An 11,198-nucleotide genomic window follows, 5' to 3' on the forward strand; every position below is an offset into this window, starting at 1 on the left:
TAGTCTGGACTACAGTCTATTCTATAGTCTGGACTATAGTATATTCTATAGTCTGGACTATAGTCTATTCTATAGTCTGGACTATAGTCTATTCTATAGTCTGGACTATAGCCAATTCTATAGTCTGGACTATAGTCTATTCTATAGTCTGGACTATAGTCTATTCTATAGTCTGGACTATAGTCTATTCTGTAGTCTGGACTATATTCTATTATATAGTGTGGACTATAGTCTATTCTATAGTCTGGACTATAGTATATTCTATAGTCTGGACTATAGTCTATTCTATAGTCTGGAATATAGTCTATTCTATAGTCTGTACTATAGTCTATTCTATAGTCTGGACTATAGTCTATTCTATAGTCTGGACTATAGTCTATTCTATAGCCTGGACTAAAGTCTATTCTATAGTCTGGACTATAGGCTATTCTATAGTCTGGACTATAGTCTATTCTATAGTGTGGACTATAGTCTATTCTATAGTCTGGACTATAGTCTATTCTATAGTCTGGACTATAGTCTATTCTATAGTCTGGACTATAGTCTATTCTATAGTATGGACTATAGTCTATTCTATAGTCTGGACTATAGTCTTTTCTATAGTCTGGACTATAGTCTATTCTGTAGTCTGGACTATAGTCTATTCTATAGTGTGGACTATAGTCTATTCTATAGTCTGGCCTATAGTCTATTCTATAGTCTGGACTATAGTCTATTCTATAGTCTGGAATATAGTCTATTCTATAGTCTGTACTATAGTCTATTCTATAGTCTGGACTATAGTCTATTCTATAGTCTGGACTATAGTCTATTCTATAGCCTGGACTAAAGTCTATTCTATAGTCTGGACTATAGGCTATTCTATAGTCTGGACTATAGTCTATTCTATAGTCTGGACTATAGTCTATTCTATAGTCTGGACTATAGTCTATTCTATAGTCTGGACTATAGGCTATTCTATAGCCTGGACTAAAGTCTATTCTATAGTCTAGACTATAGTCTATTCTATAGTCTAGAATATAGTCTATTCTATAGTCTGGAATATAGTCTATTATATAGTGTGGACTATAGTCTATTCTATAGTGTGGACCATAGTCTATTCTATAGTCTGGACTATAGTCTATCCTATAGTCTGGACTACAGTCTATTCTATAGTCTGGACTATAGTTTATTCTATTCTGGACTATAGCCTACTGTATAGTCTGGACTATAGTCTATTTTATAGTCTGGACTGAAGTCTATTCTATAGTCTGGACTGAAGTCTATTCTATAGTCTGGACTGTAGTCTATTCTATAGTCTGGACTATAGTGTATTCTGTAGTCTGGACTATAGTGTATTCTATAGTCTGGACTATAGTTTATTTTATTCTGGACTATAGTCTACTCTATAGTCTGGACTATAGTCTATTTTATAGTCTGGACTGAAGTCTATTCTATAGTCTGGACTGAAGTCTATTCTATAGTCTGGACTGTAGTCTATTGTATAGTCTGGACTATAGTGTATTCTATAGTCTGGACTATAGTATATTCTATAGTCTGGACTACAGTGTATTCTATAGTCTGGACTATAATCTATTCTATAGTCTGGACTATAGTCTATTCTATAGTATGGACTATAGTTTATTCTATAGTATGGACTATAGTGTATTCTATAGTCTGGACTATAGTCTATTCTATTCAGGACTATAGTCTATTCTATTCAGGACTATAGTCTACTCTATAGTCTGAACTATAGTCTATTTTATAGTCTGGACTACAGTCTATTTAATAGTCTGACCTATAGTGTATTCTATAGTCTGGACTATAGTCTATTCTATAGTCTGGACTATAGTCTATTCTATAGTCTGGACTATAGTCTATTCTATAGTCTGGACTATAGTCTATTCTATAGACTATTCTATAGTCTGGACTATTCTATAGTCTGGACTATAGTCTATTCTATAGTCTGGACTATAGTCTATTCTATAGTCTGGACTATAGTCTATTCTATAGTCTGGACTATAGTCTATTCTATAGTCTGGACTATAGTCTATTCTATAGTCTGGACTATAGTCTGTTCTATTCTGGACTATAGTCTACTCTATAGTCTGGACTACAGTCTATAGTCTATTCTATAGTAATCAAGTCTATTCTATAGTCTGGAATATAGTCTATTCTATAGTCTGGAATATAGTCTGGACTATAGTCTCTATAGTCTGGACTACAGTCTATAGTCTATTCTATAGTAATCAAGTCTATTCTATAGTCTGGAATATAGTCTATTCTATAGTCTGGACTATAGTCTATTCTATAGTCTGGACTATAGTTTATATTATAGTATGGACTATAGTTTATATTATAGTATCGAGTATAGTCTATTCTATAATCCAGACTGTACTATACCCTATAGCCTGAAATAAAGTCTAGTCTGGACTATAGTTTAGTCTATATTCTGGCCTATGGTTTAGTTTTTGCCTGGTAGTTTTGTCTATAGTTTGGAGCTATTGTCAAGTCTATATTCTAGTCAATAGTCTGAACTACAGTCAAATCTATAGTCTGGTTTATATTCTATAGTCTAGTCTTTAGTCTGGACTGTAGTCTAGTCTATAGTCTTAACTATACTTTAGTATATTCTATAGTCTAACCCATAGATTAATCAATAGTCTTGATATTTTATCATAATTTATTTGCTTAAATTTTAACATCCTGTGAAATTTATTGATTCTCAGAATTTTGCCCTCTAGTGTAAACGTTTTACCATCACCAAACCCCCAACTTTTCCACTCAAAATTTATGTATATGTGTAAGTATTTCAAGCTTGCATGTCTTTCAAAATTAAATTTGAAAGAAGAAAAAACTTCCTTAAACATTTTTGTTTTTCGTTAATGCTTTAAGATTAATGTATATTTTTTTTTTTTTGGCCATTTATTGGGGAATGACCAATTGTTTGATTAAAAACAAACATTTTAAACAATGTTGTTTTTTTTCATTTCTCTGCTATTTTATTTATTGTTGTTTAAATTTCTATTGTTTTTTTTTTTTTGGATTTTAAATATTAAAGGGAAACTTTTGTTTGTCCATCACATAGAGTTAGTTGTTGGTGGAAAGGTACTACTTTTACTTTTAACAGATCAGCGGGTGTATATATATAGTATGTATGTATTTCGTGTTTGTTTTGTTGTTGTAATTCAGTTGTCTTTATGCATCCATTAAAATCATTAAATAGTAAAAAAAAAAACAAAAACACACATTTCAAAAATTTCACAATGACTGTGGTAAAGCATTCATTCAACAACGTTTGTTTGTTGACTACGAGTTCAAATAAACAAATTTCAAATTTGGTAAATTTTTATCACAATTTATTTTATATATAAGTTTTTTTTTTGTTTTGTTTTTGGTGGATAATTATTTGTAGCTTTTCTTGGCTTAAAAGATCTTGTTGACATGCTGTGGTAACCACCAGCAACAGAGCATTAAGAGGTGGAAAGGAGAAATACTTACAAATTTATTAAATTAATTTAATTGTTCAACTAATAGGGACTTGATGTCAGTTTGAACTTTCATTTTAATTTGTTTTGAGTTGTTTTTTTTCTGCTTTTTTATCCTAACAACTTTCACAGTTTTGAGAGGATGTTAATAAAAAAAAAAAAAAAAGAAAAATGGAAATTGTTGATAAAATTTTCATTTGTTTTTTATTAATTTTATGGAAAAGAGATTGAGAAATTAAAAGAAAATATATATATTTTTATAAAATCTTAAAGCTAAGACCATAGGCTATTAAATGACTCAAATTTTAACTAAAATTTTAATTTTAAAATTTTTTAAAATTTAATTTTGATTTAAGCAAAAGCTTTATAAAGTAGCAGCAACATAATAACCAAAAAAAATAACTCATAATTTTGCAGTAATATAAATATAAGCAAATAGTAATAATAATAAATAAGTGTTGCATGCAACACTAAATATTTAGCAGGGCAAAGCATGACCAACACAAACCATTAAATCCACCATCGACAATAGAGTCTAAATCAAGCACAACCAAACAACCACCTTCGCAAATTTCGACGCCAACTAAATTATAATTTTTTCTTCTACTTGCAACGTTGTTGTCTAACACCAGCGCCACATACTAATAAGCTGCCTCAGTTCAATTTGGTTTGTAGTAAATTGTATTTAAGTTTTGTTTTGTAATTTGTTAAAAGGGGCAAATCAAGCAACTAACAACTACTTTACTTTTGTGTGAATTTAAGAAAATTAAATTTTATTTTTATTATAATGTTTTAGTTTTTATTTTTTTTTTTTGGCTCAAGTTAAACCCACCCACTATATGCCACATGCAACTTAATGTTATTTTAGTGTATGATGATGTATGCGAAATAATAAACGTTTCATTTTTTTCTTTAATTTATGAAAATTTTTAAAATCTAAAAAATCAGTTTACATTATTTAAAGTAAATCTATTTATTTGAAACCAAGCTTTAAAATTGGGTTAACTGTGACAATTTTTTCTATTAATTACTTATTAATCAATAGATTTATAATGAAAATTAAAAACAAATTTAGTATAGTCTAGTTTATAGTATAGGAAACAGTCTAAGATCAGATTATAGACTATACCATAGTCTGGCCAGTTGTTTAATCTATAGTTCGAACTACTGTAGTATAATATATAGACTGAACTATACTCTGTCTTTTGTCTAATCTACTTTATAGTCTAGTGTATAGTGTATTCTATAGTTTAGTCTGTATTAAGCTATGGTCTAGTATATAGTCTACTTTATAGTCTAGTTTATAGTCTAGTCTATAGTCTAGTCTATAGTCTAGTCTATAGTATAGTCTATAGTCTAGTCTGTAGTCTAGTCTATAGTCTAGTCTATAGTCTAGTCTATAGTCTAGTCTATAGTCTAGTCTGTAGTCTAGTCTATAGTCTAGTCTATAGTCTAGTCTATAGTCTAGTCTATAGTCTAGTCTATAGTCTAGTCTATAGTCTAGTCTATAGTCCTAGTCTATAGTCTAGTCTATAGTCTAGTCTATAGTCTAGTCTATAGTCTAGTCTATAGTCTAGTCTATAGTCTAGTCTATAGTCTAGTCTATAGTCTAGTCTATAGTCTAGTCTATAGTCTAGTCTATAGTCTAGTCTATAGTCTAGTCTATAGTCTAGTCTATAGTCTAGTCTATAGTCTAGTCTATAGTCTAGTCTATAGTCTAGTCTAATAGTCTAGTCTATAGTCTAGTCTATAGTCTAGTCTATGTCTAGTCTATAGTCTAGTCTAATAGTCTAGCTATAGTCTAGTCTATAGTCTAGTCTATAGTCTAGTTCTATAGTCTAGTCTATAGTCTAGTCTATAGTCTAGTCTATAGTCCTAGTCTATAGTCTAGTCTATAGTCTAGTCTATAGTCTAGTCTATAGTCCTAGTCTATAGTCTAGTCTATAGTCTAGTCTATAGTCTAGTCTATAGTCTAGTCTATAGTCTAGTCTATAGTCTAGTCTATAGTCTAGTCTATAGTCTAGTCTATAGTCTAGTCTATAGTCTAGTCTATGTCTAGTCTAGTCTAGTCTATAGTCTAGTCTATAGTCTAGTCTATAGTCTAGTCTATAGTCTAGTCTATAGTCTAGTCTATAGTCTAGTCTATAGTCTAGTCTATAGTCTAGTCTATAGTCTAGTCTATAGTCTAGTCTATAGTCTAGTCTATAGTCTAGTCTATAGTCTAGTCTATAGTCTAGTCTATAGTCTAGTCTATAGTCTAGTCTATAGTCTAGTCTATAGTCTAGTCTATAGTCTAGTCTATAGTCTAGTCTATAGTCTAGTCTATAGTCTAGTCTATAGTCTAGTCTATAGTCTAGTCTATAGTCTAGTCTATAGTCTAGTCTATAGTCTAGTCTATAGTCTAGTCTATAGTCTAGTCTATAGTCTAGTCTATAGTCTAGTCTATAGTCTAGTCTATAGTCTAGTCTATAGTCTAGTCTATAGTCTAGTCTATAGTCTAGTCTATAGTCTAGTCTATAGTCTAGTCTATAGTCTAGTCTATAGTCTAGTCTAGTCTGTAGTCTAGTCTATAGTCTAGTCTATAGTCTAGTCTATAGTCTAGTCTATAGTCTCTATAGTCTAGTCTATAGTCTAGTCTATAGTCTAGTCTATAGTCTAGTCTATAGTCTAGTCTATAGTCTAGTCTATAGTCTAGTCTATAGTCTAGTCTATAGTCTAGTCTATAGTCTAGTCTATAGTCTAGTCTATAGTCTAGTCTATAGTCTAGTCTATAGTCTAGTCTATAGTCTAGTCTATAGTCTAGTCTATAGTCTAGTCTATAGTCTAGTCTATAGTCTAGTCTATAGTCTAGTCTATAGTCTAGTCTATAGTCTAGTCTATAGTCTAGTCTATAGTCTAGTCTAGTCTAGTCTATAGTCTAGTCTATAGTCTAGTCTATAGTCTAGTCTATAGTCTAGTCTATAGTCTAGTCTATAGTCTAGTCTATAGTCTAGTCTATAGTCTAGTCTGTAGTCTAGTCTATAGTCTAGTCTATAGTCTAGTCTGTAGTCTAGTCTATAGTCTAGTCTATAGTCTAGTCTATAGTCTAGTCTATAGTCTAGTCTATAGTCTAGTCTAGTCTAGTCTAGTCTAGTCTATAGTCTAGTCTATAGTCTAGTCTATAGTCTAGTCTATAGTCTAGTCTATAGTCTAGTCTATAGTCTAGTCTATAGTCTAGTCTATAGTCTAGTCTATAGTCTAGTCTATAGTCTAGTCTATAGTCTAGTCTATAGTCTAGTCTATAGTCTAGTCTATAGTCTAGTCTATAGTCTAGTCTATAGTCTAGTCTATAGTCTAGTCTATAGTCTAGTCTATAGTCTAGTCTATAGTCTAGTCTATAGTCTAGTCTATAGTCTAGTCTATAGTCTAGTCTATAGTCTAGTCTATAGTCTAGTCTATAGTCTAGTCTATAGTCTAGTCTATAGTCTAGTCTATAGTCTAGTCTATAGTCTAGTCTATAGTCTAGTCTATAGTCTAGTCTATAGTCTAGTCTATAGTCTAGTCTATAGTCTAGTCTATAGTCTAGTCTATAGTCTAGTCTATAGTCTAGTTAGTCTTCTAGTCTATAGTCTAGTCTATAGTCTAGTCTATAGTCTAGTCTATAGTCTAGTCTATAGTCTAGTCTATAGTCTAGTCTATAGTCTATTCTATAATCTAGTTTTTATTAAGTAACTTTAAAAAAAGCAGATGTTGACCTAAAATTATGAATATTTAAAGATCTCCTTTATCTCATAGAACTTCCAAAATTTAAAACCATAAATTGGCTTATGTGACAAGCACAACATAACATAATTTCTTGCCATAAAAGACAACAAAAACGTGCTGAAGACAAAAAATGAAAAAAATACTTTTAACAATTATTTTCAAATTTAAATTTATTATCAAACAAACAATAACTACGAAAATTACTTTTCGACCCCAAAACCCTAAAAATAAAACACACATACGGCAGAGCAACTAGTATTAACAACAAAATATTGCCACATTTTACGCTAAAGTTAAAAAGGGGTTAGGGAAGGCTTAGCAAAAGTATTTTTTTATCTTTTGGAGAATCTAAAAAGGCGGTAATCACGTAATAAAAAATATTTGAACTATTGTTTTGTTTTTTAACTTTTTTTACTTTTTTTTGTTTAAATAAAACAAAAATCTTAAATAAATACACACAACTTTGCAAAATATCTTAAATATTTGTTAAGTTATGTATTCATTTTTATTTAAATTTAAGTATTTCTAAATATTTGTAATTGTTTATTAGTTTAAAAATAAGGTAGCAGCTTTTTTTCGGGGAAGTGATAAAAAATAATAATTTTAAATAACTTTATTTAGCTTAAAATAAATGAATAGCTAAACTACGTTTATAAGCTAAGCAGAGTTTAAGTAAATCTACAGTTAAACCTCACCTCTATAGTCTAGTATGTAGTTTAAAGTCTGGTCTATAGTCTAGCCCATAGTTAAGTCTATTGTCCACTCTATTGTCTATAGTCTTATCTATGGTCTAGTCTATAGTATAGTCTATAGTCTAGTCTATGGTCCAGCTTATAGTCTAGTCTATAGTCTAGTCTATAGTCTAGTCTATAGTCTAGTCTATAGTCTAGTCTATAGTCTAGTCTATAGTCTAGTCTATAGTCTAGTCTATAGTCTAGTCTATAGTCTAGTCTATAGTCTAATCTATAGTCTAGTCTATAGTCTAGTCTATAGTCTAGTCTATAGTCTAGTCTATAGTCTAGTCTATAGTCTAGTCTATAGTCTAGTCTATAGTCTAGTCTAGTCTATAGTCTAGTCTATAGTCTAGTCTATAGTCTAGTCTATAGTCTAGTCTATAGTCTAGTCTATAGTCTAGTCTAGTCTAGTCTATAGTCTAGTCTATAGTCTAGTCTATAGTCTAGTCTATAGTCTAGTCTATAGTCTAGTCTATAGTCTAGTCTATAGTCTAGTCTATAGTCTAGTCTATAGTCTAGTCTATAGTCTAGTCTATAGTCTAGTCTATAGTCTAGTCTATAGTCTAGTCTATAGTCTAGTCTATAGTCTAGTCTATAGTCTAGTCTATAGTCTAGTCTATAGTCTAGTCTATAGTCTAGTCTATAGTCTAGTCTATAGTCTAGTCTATAGTCTAGTCTATAGTCTAGTCTAGTCTATAGTCTAGTCTATAGTCTAGTCTATATTAGTCTAGTCTATAGTCTAGTCTATAGTCTAGTCTATAGTCTAGTCTATAGTCAGTCTATAGTCTAGTCTATAGTCTAGTCTATAGTCTAGTCTATAGTTCTAGTCTATAGTCTAGTCTATAGTCTAGTCTATAGTCTAGTCTATAGTCTAGTCTATAGTCTAGTCTATAGTCTAGTCTATAGTCTAGTCTATAGTCTAGTCTATAGTCTAGTCTATAGTCTAGTCTATAGTCTAGTCTATAGTCTAGTCTATAGTCTAGTCTATATCTAGTCATAGTCTAGTCTATAGTCTAGTCTATAGTCTAGTCTATGATAGTTGGTCTATAGTCTGGTCTATAGTCTAGTCTATAGTCTAGTCTATAGTCTAGTCTATAGTCTAGTCTATAGTCTGTCTAGTCTAGTCTAGTCTATAGTCTGGTCTATAGTCTAGTCTATAGTCTGGTCTATAGTCTAGTCTAGTCTATAGTCTGGTCTATAGTCTGGTCTATAGTCTAGTCTAGTCTACAGTCTAGTCTATAGTCTAGTCTATAGTCTAGTCTATAGTCTAGTCTATAGTCTAGTCTATAGCCTAGTCTATAGCCTAGTCTATAGTCTAGTCTATAGCCTAGTCTACAGTCTAGTCTATAGTCTAGTCTATAGTCTAGTCTACAGTCTAGTCTATAGTCTAGTCTATAGTCTAGTCTATAGTCTAGTCTATAGTCTAGTCTATAGTCTAGTCTATAGTCTAGTCTATAGTCTAGTCTATAGTCTAGTCTATTCTATAGTATAGTCTATAGTCTAGTCTATAATCTAGTCTATAGTCTAGTCTATAGTCTAGTCTATAGTCTAGTCTATAGTCTAGTCTATAGTCTAGTCTATAGTCTAGTCTATAGTCTAGTCTATAGTCTAGTCTATAGTCTAGTCTATAGTCTAGTCTATAGTCTAGTCTATAGTCTAGTCTATAGTCTAGTCTATAGTCTAGTCTATAGTCTAGTATGTAGTCTAGTCTATAGTCTAGTCTATAGTCCAGGCTAGTCAATAGTCTAGTTTATAATCTAGTCTATCTTGTAATCTATAGTCTAGTCCATAGTACAGTCTATGGATTAGTGGTTAGTCTAGTTTATAGTCTAGCCTACAGTCTAGTCTATAATATAGAATATAATCTAATCTACAGTAGGTCAATAGTTTTGTCTATAGTCTAGTTTATAGCCGAGTCTATAGTCTACTGTTCAGTCTTGTCTTAAGTCTAATTTATATTCTTGAAGCTTTTTAACACTTACTTGAGTTATTTATCGTTTTCTTGCAAAATAAATCCATCAAAAATAATCTACATACCTGAAAATAAACAGAAAAAAAAATCATTAATAATTTTAATTTATGAAGGTTAAAGTTTAAAATGTTTGACTAAATAACAAAGTCTGAAATTTAATTTAAATGTTGCATTTTTTTTTTTTTTGCAACATTTTAAATGTCGGTAACCAAAAAAAGGACTTCTGTCTGCAAGTTGCAAAAGAAAAAACAAAGCATACATAATGGACCAGTTAAAGTAAATACAGTATAACAAGAAAACACCCAAAAAAAAGTAAACATAAAAAATCCACTCAAAAAAAGGGCCAGACATCATTTAAGACCATTAAAGAAAAAACAAAGAAACACGAAAATATTATTTCACATTTATGTATTTTTTGGCACGAAAATTCAGTTTTTTTTTTCTTTATAAACTGTTTATACTGTCTACAAAATTAGCAACAACAACTTCCAAATAAATGACTGCCAGAGAAAGAAAAATAAGCAAAAATATAAATGAATATATAAATACTTCTACACATTTTTATTTAAAAATGCCACTGACTTGACATAAAATTTACTACTTATTGTCACTTGGTAGTCTCACTACTGCAACTCTACTACCTCCTAGTACTTTATCAAAACATTATTAAAAAAAAAGTACCATTTAAATTATTACAGTAGACATCAAGTCAAAACGTTGTCTCCTTTTCGAGATCTGTATGTGTTAAAAATTAAACATTTAAAACTGTCTACATCTGTCTGTAAGTCTTTTTTTATTTTCCTGCTTTCAAAAAAATCGTTATCGTTTTAAATCTGATTTTTTTATGTTTAATTTAATAAAAAAATATTAAAAAGACATGCTGGGGTGGGTGAATTGAAATTTGTTAAATGAGGCAAAAAAAAAAAAAAATATTAGTAAAATTAAATATAACTTTAGAAAGAAAACAGAAATAAAAGTGTTATTATGTTGCAAATTATTATAAATATTATTAGAAAGGGTGTTCACTTACAATTCCAGATTGAGTTATCTCATCGAAACTAGAGACTAATCAATAGTTTATAGTCTAGTCTATTGTGTAGTCTATAGATTAGTCTATAGTCTAGTCTATGGTGTAGTCTAGTCTATGGTGTAGTCTAGTCTATAGCCTAGTCTAGAGTTTACTCTATAGTTTAGTCTATAGTCTAGTCTATAGTATAGTCTATAATCTAGTCTATAGTCTAGTCTATAGTATATAGTGTAGTCTATAGTCTAGTCCAGGGG

This window comes from Lucilia sericata, unplaced genomic scaffold (assembly GCF_015586225.1).
Source record: "Lucilia sericata isolate MDLA Ls3-8-SP2 unplaced genomic scaffold, ASM1558622v1 Contig001120F_arrow, whole genome shotgun sequence".
Taxonomy (NCBI): Eukaryota; Metazoa; Arthropoda; class Insecta; order Diptera; family Calliphoridae; genus Lucilia; species Lucilia sericata.